This window comes from Heterocephalus glaber, unplaced genomic scaffold, assembly GCF_053883595.1.
Source record: "Heterocephalus glaber isolate CG9 unplaced genomic scaffold, H.glaber_assembly_v1.0 deba00001504, whole genome shotgun sequence".
Taxonomy (NCBI): Eukaryota; Metazoa; Chordata; class Mammalia; order Rodentia; family Bathyergidae; genus Heterocephalus; species Heterocephalus glaber.
The window spans coordinates 15,288,544-15,301,771 of NW_028258324.1; the positions used below are offsets into that span (position 1 = coordinate 15,288,544).

General features: G+C 42.8%; 1 pseudogene; it reads right to left on the reverse strand.

Annotated features, from left to right (window-relative positions):
• Nucleotides 1–1,513: 1,513 nt before the first annotated feature.
• LOC106009140 (large ribosomal subunit protein uL18 pseudogene) overlaps nt 1,514–13,228 on the reverse strand; it is a 28,139-nt pseudogene continuing 16,424 nt past the window's right edge.

The window sequence follows — 13,228 nt, forward strand, 5'->3', positions numbered from 1 at the left end:
AAGCTACAAACAGATACCACTTTTAACAAAATTTTTAGCAAGAAAGATACTGAAAGGTATAACATCAAAAATTCAGAAATAAGGTGGAAAGTACTATAAGTACTACTCAACATTTTTCTGAACATTCTGATCAACAAAATAAAGAAAAAGAAGCAATAGTTAAAACATTGAAAAGGAAAAAATTTCTATTAGATTATATGAATGTCAACATAAGAAAACCAAGTGATTTAATAAATAATAAGTAATAACATTTGCCAAGATATATTGATATAAAGTCAATATGTAAAAAACAGTTTTTTAACCTCAAAATTTTCTGGGAATATATATATATATATAATATATATATAAATAGACCATGCTCATAGCAACAATGAAGACCTTAACATATCCAAAGAAATGGAAATCTTGTAAAGTGAACTCTCTTACCATATTGGAGTGAAACTAGAAGCAACAGTAGAAACATACCTAGAATACAATAACTTTTTTTCTCTTTCTCTTTTCTACTATTAACTTTTTGATTATGGGAAACCATGTGATGTTCAATCAAGCCCATGTATCTCTGATTTACTTCACTTAACATTATGGTTCTCAAGGTTCATCTATTTTTCAACAAATGCTGCAAGTTTATCTTTCTTAAAAGCAGAATACTACTTCATTGTGTATAAATACCGTATTTTCTTTATCCATTCATATATTGATAGGCATATGGGCTTTTTCCAAGATTTAGTGATTATGACTTGTGCTGCATTAAGCATGGGTACACATACATCACTGTGGTATGATGTTTTTAACTCTTTTGGGAAGATACCCCAAAGGGGAATAGCTAGGTCAAATGAGATTTCTATTTTTAGTGTTTTCAGGGAATCTCCATACCGATTTCCATAGTGGTTGTACCAATTTACACTCCCACCAACAACAGAGAGGGGTTCCTTTCTTCCCACAGTCTCACCAGCATTTGTTATTGGTTGATTTCTTGATGACAGCCATTCTTTCTGATGTGAGATAGAATCTTAATGTTGTTTTAATTTACATTTCTCAATTGACAGCAATGTTGAACATTTTTCCATGTATATATTGGCCAGTTGTATCTCTTCATCTGACAAGCATCTATTCATTTCAGATGCCCTTTTTTTTTTCTTTTTTTTTTTTTTGGTACCAGGGATCGAACTCAGGACCTTGCACTTGAAGGCAGGCGCAGCACCACTGAGCTAAATCCCTGGCCCAAAATGCCCATTTTTTCATTGGGTCTTTAAATTTGACTCATCTAATTCTGAGCTGTAATTTCTCCATCTGAAAAATGGTGTAATAACACTGTCTCCTGGAGCTGTTGAGAATGCTTTGGAAAGTGCTGGGCAAAGAGCAGGTGCCTGAGCCCTGGCAACTATCGCGGAAACATCTTTGATGTAAAGCCAGTGAACACACTTGATCATGGGCAGCTTGTGGTCCTGGTGACCGACGACAGCTGGCCTCACTGTCTGGGGTCAGACTGGGCCATAGGTGGGGGTTCAGTGTCTTACTGCTCTAGGAGGTAAGGGTCATGCTGCAGCTGGGTGTTGAGGAGGTCATTGTGCCATTTGGCAGCTGCTACCAAGACCTTGGAGGAAAGACAGGTGGGGGCACCTCCAGCCACTGGGCTCTGCCAAGGCAGAAGAGGGAAGCTGTAGAAGCCATGGGAACAGGAAGGACAGGGAAGCCAGGTGGTCTTAGGAAGCTGCATGCCACTGGCAGGCGGGAAGGAACTGATGAGAATGTCAGGGCTCTGGAGGGGGATAGGGTTTCTATTGCCTCCAGCTGCCCTAAGCTGCCTCTGCTGTTTTCCAGAGGGACCCAATTACCACTCCCTTATGGAGTCAGGGCTGCTGGAGATCCCAAGGAGATAGGAGGCAGCTCCCAGCAGGGCGGCAGGGGCCTTTTAAGCTCCCTTAACCATCCACCTGTTCCTGATCATCTGAGATTTGGGGCCTTGTTTGGGGAAAATGTTAGAACTTCTGAACATGGTCCCTCAGGTCTCCATGGAGCCTTAGCCTTTCAGAGTGCTCTCATAATTGCTGACTCATTTGATCTTCATCGTATCTTGTGAGCTGTCTGGATGGGGTTGGATGGCCTGTTTGTACAGGGACCCTGTGGAGGAAGGGGAATCCAGCTGACTCTAGTTACCTAGAGGGCTTCTCTCTCTACAGAGCGTCTTCTTTGTGCCACTCAAACAACCAATCAATATACTGCAAGGCTTTCCCACTTGCTCAGACCCCGCCATGCCCTGTTATATCTCAGCAAGCTTTTATCCCTCACTTACATTACCTGCCTGGCCCTTGAAGGTGTTTGAGGAATGGCCCCTTTCCAGTATGCTGCACATGCCCAGGTTATTCTGGGTGCTCTGGATGTACAGGGGATGGTGGAGTGCTCTCTGTCCCACAGGAGTGGAAGGCCTGGCATGCTGTCTGAGATAGTGGCCTGCAATGCTGGGTTCACCATTAAGAGCCATGTGACAGCAGGCCTAAGAGTGCTGCACTGGGCCTTGAGTGGGCCTCTGTGAGAGATTTGGTCTGGCTGAGAAAAGGGAGGGCAGGCCAGTGGGGAGGCTATGATAGCAAGAGGGGAAGAAAGGGGTGATCAGGGCTTCATAGGATAGACCTTCTGAGCAGAGTAGAGGGAAGTTTGGAGATTACATGGGTTTGAATCCATTCATAACACAGTGGACTCATGCCACAGATGTTTACTGAGAACCTGCTATGTGATTCTTGATAAACCTTATTGAATTTCATTCTTATTGTATCCATGGAGATAGTTATTTTCCTATTTTACAGGTGTGCAAATATGAGTATATCTATGGGCTACATAGCAGCTAATGACTTATTTAAACCCAATCTGGCTCTAAAGCACATGCTTTCCCCTCACAGAAGGACTCTAGGGAAAGGTAAATGACTTGTGGGTGTTTGGGGGGGCAGATGAAAGGATGGGCCTTAGGAGGCACTGTTGGTGGTAAGACTGCACAGGCAAAGGCAAGGAGGCAGGACCCAGCTGACTGTGCAAGGTGGGCACGGAGAGAGAGGTGAGATTGATGCAGAACTTCCTGCTTGGGCCCCACTACCTCCACAGGTTTGGTCCATTCAGTGACTTGAGCAGCTGTCTGATCTACCAGTGTTCTACCCGTGTTCCCCAACATGCTAAGCTCCTCTCCAGCTGTCCTGTCTGTGGATTTTCTGCTATTGCTGCTTTTTTCTGGCTACCCACCTTTGCTGTTGCTGTTTCCCCTTCCTGAATGTCATCCTCCATTCTCTACTTATCCAGATCCTGCCTAACCCTTCATTGTCCCTGGGAACTGTAGCTCCTCCTAGCAGCCCACCATGCCTGCTCCAGTTGCCCTCTTTCTTAGTTGATGGTACCAGGGCCCCTTTCTAAAGGCAGTCTCATATCCTCAGCTTATGAGCTTCCCATGTTAAAATAGGGCTCACAAACCCTAGGGACTCTCTGCCAGCCCCACAGGCACCATGAGCAGTGTAGACCCCTGATGAAGCATTTATTGTGGGCTGAGCTAGGGGGGTTGCATCCTTCACACATCTTTCCTGATTTCAACCTTGGAGTAACTGCAGAAGTTCCCTTTTAAAGATCAGGTAACTATGGACTCAAAGAGACTGAATGGCCTCCCTGGAGGAGACACCCATCCTCTACTCGGTCTCACTCTGGAGCTTATGCTCTTGACTTCTCTGCTTGTCTCTACCATTGGTGAAGCCAGAGTAAGCACTGGATCTGGACTCCCTCTGGCAGAGAGGTGACATGACCAAGGTCCTGCCCTAAGGTGCCCACATAAGCAAAGTGAATGCAGGGTAGGTAGCTGGCCCCTCTGCAAGTGCCTTGTAGCATACTCCTCCTATTTTTCCTGACCTTTCTTTTGTATGCTTGCAGTGTGTGTGTGTTCTTATAAATCCAGCTCTGCCTTTAATCAATTTCTACCTGGAAGGTAGGCTGGGTTGATTACAGGTTTCAGTAGTTCATAACTTTTGGGGACCAAACAAGCTCATCTGGGGTGATGAGGGGAGTTTGGGGCTCTCTCACCAACTCCTGCTGCCCATGGCTCTGGGTTCGTGGCCCCACTGAGACCTTGAGGCCCCCGTCTTCCTGCCTGGGAGGGATGAACCATGCTTCAGGAAGGTGGCTGGGAGGAATGCAGCCTCTGGCCAGCTCCTGACAGGGCATCTCTGGAAGCCCCCCACCCCCAGCTCCTCCAGGCCACGGCTGTGCTGGGGAAGCCGGGGATTAGGGGCCTAATTCCACCGAGAATCCTGTTTTTCTTAGCCTCACACAGATTGCTTTTTAGGAAAGGCCCCTCATTTAATCAGCCTGAGTCAACAGCTCCATTTATTTGGACACGTGATGTTATGAAATGGGCTGCTGCTGCTGTGTTTTTGTACTGCATATCTGACCAGCCCTCCAGGATGGCATCAGGAGAGAGGCGCTGTGGGCTGCCTACCGCCTGGCCTGAGCAAGGCTCCTGCAGAGCCGGAAGGGAGGCCACAGGTCTGCTGGCCAGGAGGGAACCTCTCTCTCTCTCCAATTTCATAACATGAAAGTGACCCACTGAGTGTCCATATATCCAGCTTCCTCTCCTTTTGGTGTTTCTGAATCAAAATAAAGAAGGGATTAGGGATCCTTGAACAACACACTTTGCTTGGTTCCCTGTCAGAATCATAAAGGACTTCTACAAGGGACCTTTGATGGTGCCTGACGCTTTACCATATCCAAAGGTACCGAAGATGTTTAGAAAAAAAGCAATAGTTGCAATTTATCAAGCATTTACTGTGTACAATGTGCTAAGCACCATGTAACTTACATACTCTTCTTTCTCTCTCCTGCTATTCTGCCATTCTTCTCTGCCTGGTGAAAGTGGGCACCCCTAGTCCCCTCTTCTTTATTCCATCCCCTTCTTACTCTCTTTTCTTCCTTAACTTTGGTGTTTAACCTTCCAGATTTTTCTATGCATTTATATAAATATATATCATATGTAATTTCAACCCTAAACAATCCTTCAAAGGAAGGTGTTAATAACCCCATTAAATAGAATAGAAAAATGAAGCAAAGAGGCTAAGTGACTTGTCTAAGGCCACACAGCCAAAGAGGATTAGAGCAGGTATGGATTACAGAGACCAAAAAGGCAAGCCCTGTTCCCCAGATAACATCATGACCCTAGAAGTTCCCAGATTTTGGTCTTTAAAATTTTTTTTATTAGTACAGTAAAACTTTGTATTACGGCTTGTGTTAAGATGTGTCCCCAAAGCCTCATGTGAATGAAGTAGGACTATTTCTGAAGTAGCTGAGAGTGTGTGATTCATGATTTAATGCTATGCCGGAGAGCACTAGGATTAAGGGTGTGAGTGCTACCCACCCTAAGTAGTCTGAATAAGACAAAAGGGGCAGGAAGATGCTATTAAGGTTCCTTGTTGCTTTTGTTACTTTGTGTGCACCATGTTGTTTCTCCTCTGTGATACCTGTTTGTCATCTCTGCCTTGGTGCCAGCCAATTATGGACTGAAACCGCTATGAACTGTGAACTAAATAAACCTTTCCTCCTTTAATTTTGGGTGTTGAGGATTTTAACTCAGCAATTGAGAGAAAAGTAACTAACACACTTGGCTCATGAGTAATTTGTTCTTTGAGTGTTCCACAAGATGAGCAAAGATTTCTAATAAATTTTAACTTGATAAAGGAGTGATGTCTTGTAATACACATAGTACATCACTGAACATCACACGATCACAACTGAGCCAATGGTGCTTCTCTCTCTCTTGCTGCAGGATTGTGGGTGATTGTCTCCCAACAGCAAGAGGTTCTGGAGGAGATCTCATCTGCAGATGAGGAGGAGAAAAAGGCAGAGGAATCTCTCACTTCAAATGAGATTAGGGAAATGTGTAAAATATGGGAAACAGTACATAGTTTTGAAAAAGGGCCACCCAAATAAGGTTGTAGCAGTGTGAGTAATGAATCTGTTTAATGACAATGCAATGTCACATTTCCATGAAACCTTCAACAGGAGGCAAAAGAAAGTGTAATTGGGAAAGTTCTTTGTTCTTTGTACAAGAAAAAGATTTCATTGAGCCCATAGATAGCAGTGATTCTGTTAGTGATAGTGAAAGTTGTTCTATACAATAACCCTCCTCTCTCTTATTTCCCTCATACCAGCTATGAAGATTTTCAAAGGTAAGTGCAGTTAATTTGTTTATTTTTCTTTATATTTTATATTTTTTGTTATTTTGTATTATAGTATTGTAATCATTTTTATATGAATATTTTTGAGTTGTGGACAAATAATCTGAGTTTCCATTATTTCTGTTTTTAATTTAATTTTTGTTTTTTTGAAACAGTGTCTCACTATGTAGTCCAGGCTGGCCTTGAACTCGTGGTGATTCTCCTGCCTCAGCCTCCCCAGTGCTCCATTATCTCTTACAGAGAAATTTGCTTTGATATAGAAGTGCTTTGGATTACAAGCATGTTTCCAGAATGAATTCTGCTCATAAACTAAGGTTTTACTGTATATGTTTGCCACACATAGTGATTACATTCACTTTGGGAGATTGATATATATACATATCACATTGTGATAATTTTTACTCCTCCTTCCCTCTGCCTCCCCCTCTTTCCCTCCCCAGATCCCCTTCCCATCTCTACAGAGTCTACCTCCCTGTTTATTAATGTGGGTCTTTTATTTTACTTTTTAAGTTATTTATGTTTTGGGTTTCTCATATTAGAGAAATCATGTGATATTTAACCTTCTGTGACTGACTTATTTCACTTAGTATTATGGTCTCAAGACCCACCCATTTTTCTACAAATGACTAAAATTTATCTTTTTCACGGCAGAGTAGATACTCCAGTGTATCTAGCACTTTTTCTTTATCCATTCATCTGTTGAAGGATATATAGACCATTTCCAAGATTTAGCCATTGTGAGTTGTACTTAGGAATGCATGTATCACTATTATGATGAATTTAGTTCTTTTGGAAAAATAACTAGAAGAGGTATAGCTGATCAAATGAAAGTTCTATTTTTAGTTTTTTGAGGAATTTCCAGAGTAGTTTCTACTAGTTTACATTCCCATCAATAATGTAGAAGAGTTCCTGTTTCCCCACACCAACATTTGTTGTTTTTTGACTTATTTTGTTTTGTTTGTTTGTTTGGTTTTTTTTTTGGTACCAGAGATTGAACTCGGGACCTTCCACATTCGAGACAGGCAGCAGAACCATTGAACTAAATCCCTGGTCCTGTTTTTGTTTTTTAGAGAGAAGGTCTCACTTTGTAGAGCAGGCTGGTCTTGAACTCACTGTGTAGCCAAGACTGGCCTTGAACTTGAGGTGATGCTCCTGCCTCAGCCTCCCAAGTTCTGGGATTACAGGTATGTGCCACCACTCCTGGCTTGACTCCTTGCTAATAGTCATTCTTACTGGAATAAAGTGGAATCTCAGTATTGTTTGATTTGCATTTCTCTAATGGCCAAAGATGCTGAACATTTTTTCATGAATTTATTGGCCATTGTGCTTGTTTTGAGAAATGTCTTTTCATTTCAATTGCCCATTTTTGATTGGGTCTTTTATTTTTGGGGGTCTAATTTTTTGAATTCTTTATATATTCTAGATATTAGTCCTTTGTCTGAGAAGTAGCTGGCAAATTTCTTTTCCCATTCTGTAGGTTGTTTCCTCATTCTGTTAGTTGTATCTTTGCTGTGCAGGACTTTTAAAATTTGATATAATGCCATTTGTTGTTTATTGGTATTACATTTTGTGCAATTGGGATTTGGTTCAGGAAGTCCTTGCTTATGTCTCCAAGAGTTTTACCAGTTTTTATTTCCATCAGATTCAATGTTTCTCTCTCTGTGTGTGCGTGTGTGTGTGTGTATGTGTGTGTGTGTGTATATATATATTTGATCTATTTTGATTTGATTTTAGTACAGAGTGAGAGATGTAGATCAAGATTTATTCTTCTGCACTCAGATAACCAGTTTTCCAAGCACCATTTGTTAAAGAGGGTTTCTTTTCTCCAGCATATGTTATTGGCCCTTTTGTTGAAAATAAGATAACAAGGTACTTGGGTTTGTTTTTGCATCTTCTATTCTATTCCATTGGTCAACATGTCTGTTTTTGTGCCAGTACCATGCTGTTTTTACTACTGTAGCTCTGTAGTGTAACTTGAAGTCCCAGATTTTGGTCTTAATTAGACTAACAGAGTGTGGCTCTTGTCAGAATTTCCTTCTTGCCACCCTTTGCATGTGGTCATTATTTTTGCCACGTGGATCAGTCAAGGTGTGCAATCAATATGACTGAACCACATGGAAGTCATCTTGAATAAAAATGGCGGCAGCTCTGCCCCCACTGCCTCTTCCCTTCCCCTTCCGTGACCCACTGAGCTCTTTTATTCATGTCATTTTCTGCTTTGTATACTGTGCAGCCAGCTGGAAATAAGTGTCAGCAGAGGAGGTGTTGCCAGCATTTCTCAGAGTATGGTTGGTCAGTGTGCTCACATCCCAGACCACCAAGCCCTGGGGGCTGAATGTTTTTGTTTTTTGTTTTTCTGTTTGCCAAATAGGACATTTTTGTGAAGAGCAACAGAGTTTTGGGGGCACTTACCACACATAGGCAGTTTGAGAGTGCGGCTAGTCTTTGTTTGCTCCCACCAGTGGAAGGAGCACTATATGTTTTCCTCTTTATAATGGGGGCTCTTGGCCAGAACTTGCTGTGTGTGTGTGTAACATCCTAAAAGTAATTCTTACAATTGTTATAGTTTGAAGAAGGGCAGGACTAAAAGGGACAGGAGTCAGACATTGCTGGAAAGATTGAAAAAAAAAAATTCCAGTGCTGGGCCTGGAAGCTTCTTAGAAAGGTAATGGGACCTCTTTTCCTGTTGAACTTTCAAACCTTCTGACCCTGGACTTTCTGCTCTGGAGTTTATCAGGGACACTGGGGGCTGGGAGTGTAGCTGGACTAAAGTTACTGGGACAAAGCTAGAGGTAGGTCAGCCCTCCACAGGGGATTCCCAAGGGCCTGCAGGCAGCCACTGCCACCAAGAACTTCTAAGGCCAAGAAAGGGAAGCCTCAAAACTAAACATCCCTGCAAGGTCCCAGGCAAATGTGTTCCTCATCAAGACAGATACAAACAAAGTTTATTAAAAAAGCCTTCCAAAGGGACATTCCAAATCACCAGCAGGCCTCCTCGAGGTGACTGTCCATTCTCTTGTGGACTCTCAGGCCAGCCTTGTTGGAGCTTTTCAAACACCAAGTCACCAATGTGTCCAGGAAGGAAAATAAACAGGCGGCTCCAAGTGACCCTGTTCTCAGTGCAAGCCTGCACTTTCTGACACCACAGCCGGTGGGGTTGATAAGAATGACCCTGAGGATTGAGTACACACAGGGCAGGGAGCCCTCCTGGCCTGTGGGGGTTTGTGTTCCCCTTTTCTGTGCCCTAAGGGTAGCCCACCGGGCAGAGGAAGGGCCACTGTGCTAGCAAAAAAGGTGGCTTGGTAAATCAGAATGAGCTCTGGGGTGGAAAAGTCATGTGTCTATTGCATTCTGGGAGGCGAGGAGGGCAAAGCCCTCAGCTAACTAGAAATGTTCTCATCTCTAAAATTGGTTATTTCCTAATAGGTGGAAGTGGTGATGCATTGGCTGGAGTGAGGATTTGTGGTCTCAGAGCCTAGCCTACATGTTTCCTTCCCAAAGCATGTTAGGGTATCCTGTGATCTCTAAGGTCCCGCAAAGCACAGTTTAACATCTTCCTCCTGGACTTAATCTAAGATTCTGATTTCAAAATAATCTGACTGTACAAGGGGGTCAAAAAGCTAATACGAGAGGAGAAAAATTTTATTTGTAGAGTGAGACAGATCTGGGTTGCCTCTGTCTTTTGTGTCATAGTGAACATGTCTATTGTCTAAAATTCTGGAACCACATGAAGAGGGGCTCACAATTACTGCTTGATGCCATTGGTGTGAGTGTCTACACTAAAATAGAATGTGAGCAAAGACCCTGACATAGAGCGTTCAATGAGTGGTAATTATCGTTATTTTAATGTTGAACGTGTCCTGTGCACCTTCTTGTTCACCATTTCAGGGAGTCAAGAGGGTATGCAGAGAATAAAGGGAAGAAGAAGAAAGAGGGTGTCTATGGGACTCTGCTACTGCTAAACTTACACTCATAAACAATTTATTAAGAGCTTTCTGTGAACGGTATCATACAAGGTGTGATTGAAAAATACAATGAATATTTAAATTTAAAAATTACAGTAAAAGACATAGTCCCATTAATCTCTCTCAAAATACTCTCCCTTGATTCAAATACATTTATCCCATCATTCTTACCACTTTCTGAAGCAGTTCTGGAAGTTCACTTTTTATGTTTTTGAGACAAGGTCACACTTTGTAGCTCAGGCTGTCCTTGAACTCGCTGTGTAGCCCAGGCTGGCCTCAAACTTGCAGCAATCCTTCTGTCTCAGCCTCCAAAATGCTAGAATTATAGGCATGCACCAACATGCCCAGCTGGAAGTTCTCTTTGTAAGTGTCTTTGGTTGTGCTGCCATGGCTGCCTCAATTTCCTGAATTGATTCAAAATGTTTGCCTTCATTTTGACTTTGGGGAAGAGCCAGAAGTTGTACAGTGCCAGACCTGGTGAAGGTAGATGAGGACACACTGTAATATTTTTACAAGCCTTTCCATTGGATGGCACTAGGCAGATGCATTCATTATAATTTTGATCACATCTCCTAAAGACACTCATCAAAAAGGACTTCCAGAACTCCTTCAGAAAGTGGCAAGAAAGGTGGAATAAATGTGTTGGAAGGGAGGAGGAGTATTCTGAGTATTCAGAGGGGGATTAGTGGCAATGCATCTTTTACTGTAGTATTTTTAAAAAAATTAGTTTCACCATATATTTTAATCATACTTCATATGTGAAGATTATACCAAGTCCCTCTTATGACAATCTCAAGCTGTGGGCCACAGAGAAGAAAAATGAAGCTTGGAAAGCTTCAGTGATTGGGCAAATCCTAGGCCCTATAAGAGGAAGACCTGAGACTAAAGCTGTCTGATGCCAAAGTTTGGGCTCTAGACCCTAAGAGATCTCCAATTCTGAGGCAATGAGTTCCTACCTCTTAAGTCAAAGATGGTTGAAGTCTTGAAACACAGATATTTTCCTGGGAAGAGCCCACATAGAGTTGTGAATTGCAGTATTGAAGTCCTTTCTGTCATAGTGTCATGTACAATGCTAGGGAATGATATGGCCGGTCTTGGTGATCCCAGCTTTCCTGGTTGTAAATGAGTGACTCTCACCTGTGGCTGCCCATGAGCAGTCCTGGAGGAGCTTTGAGAAATGTATACCACACTGGCCACCCAGATCCAATATATCAGCATTTCTTGGAGAGGCTGGGACATCAGTATCTTGTTATACTCCCTGGTGATTCCAAAGAGCATCTAGGCTTGAAGATCCTCCATCGATATTTTTTTTTTCGGTATTGGGGATCAAACTCAGGACCTTGTGCTTGCAAGGCAGGCACAGTGCCACTGAGCTAAATCCCCAGCCCCTAAGTCCTGAAGAACCTTCAGAAGGGAATCAGCTGGTTCTGGAGCTCTGTTATCTTTTGCAAAGGGGTTTGTGGAATGGGGTGGGAGTAGAGGTTGTTTTGAAGCAAAGATTATGCATGAATAAGAAAGTAGCAAAATGAGAGAGATCAAAGACTGACAAAGAATGTGTGGGACACCGAGGCTCATATAGACAAAGTGCTTGGATTCAGGGTGCACAAAGCTAAGTGGCAGAACTGGGCTCACACCACTAAAATGATTAGAATCTTTAGTTCTTGGGGAGACATCAAGGGTAGCTCATTGGTGACATTCCTCAAGACCTGGTTCTTCCCTGGATTTTCTTCTCAATCCATCCTCTCTACTCAGTCAGCTTCATCATGCCCAAGGCTTCCATTACCACCCAACACCCAAGTTTCTATTTCGAATCCAGTTGGCTTCTTGGAGCCCCCAACCCATTTATACAATGACTCAATATCTCCACTTGGAGGATACCAAGGCACCCACAGTTCACATGCTCAAGATTAGACTCGTGAACCACTTCAAACCCAATCTGGTCCTTCTGGCAAAGAGCCCCAGGAATCATGCTTGGCTCTTTCTTCACGATCACTGCCCAGGTCCCTTGCCTAAAGCTCTCTGTACCTTTGAAGGTCTTGCCCATCCTATTTTCTTTTCTCCGTCTACATTGCCACCACTCTAGCTAAGCTACCATCATTTTTTTGTAATTTATTTTTATATTTGGTTTTATTCTTGCCCACACAATAATTTGATGTATGCCTCCCCCCTCCCCCTGCTAATTTATACTCTGTGTAAGGTCAGGGGCTGTTTTTGTGTGTGTGTGTGTGTGTGTGTGTGTGTGTGTGTGTGTGTATTCTCAGCATCTTACCTATTGAATACAAGAGTGAATACTTTATTTTATATTTTTTTATTCATTTTGAGGGCTGAGGATATAATGATTGCTCTATTTAGGCTGTTGCTTTCCAAGCTGAAATCAGATGATGTACTCAGGTGACTATATATTCCATGAAGTCTGGGGGCTTCCATATGTTCCATAGAAGTCTTATCTATGGAGGCTGAACAAGAAGATTGGAAGGAACCATGTACTCTGAGATGAGACCCAGCCACACAACAGGGCAGGCAAACACACACACACACATCCACACACATCCACACACACACACCCATCCTTGGTCGACTCCACTCTTGGTTGGCAGGCCATATTTTTATTTAGAAAATCAATTGTGAAACCAATCCCTCACTATTTCTCCACGAATGTAGCTAATAAATAGAAAAGCTTTTCGATGGTGTAAGGTTTTAGCTAAAAGGAGGGTCAAGATAACATTTTTATCAGTTGCCCTTTGAAAGTGGTTCTCTTGGTCACAGCAGTTCACCAGAGGGAAAATGATGATTTCAAACCCATTCTTGATATTGGCTCTGCCTGATGTGACAGATTGTGTTGCCTCTGAGCCAGAACATCTGTGGGTAGCCAACAAGGTCAAGTCAAGGTTATATCATGCTTCTCTGTCATCAGAACATGGCTGAGTCCTCTCCCATCACCTGTTCTGGTAAAAAGCAGTCAAAATGAGGAGTGTCTGGGATTCTGGCAGAATGGGCCATGGGAAAAGCCATAGGCCATGGGCTCCTGATGTAAGTTCTTCTTTCAGAAGCTCCTTTATTAAA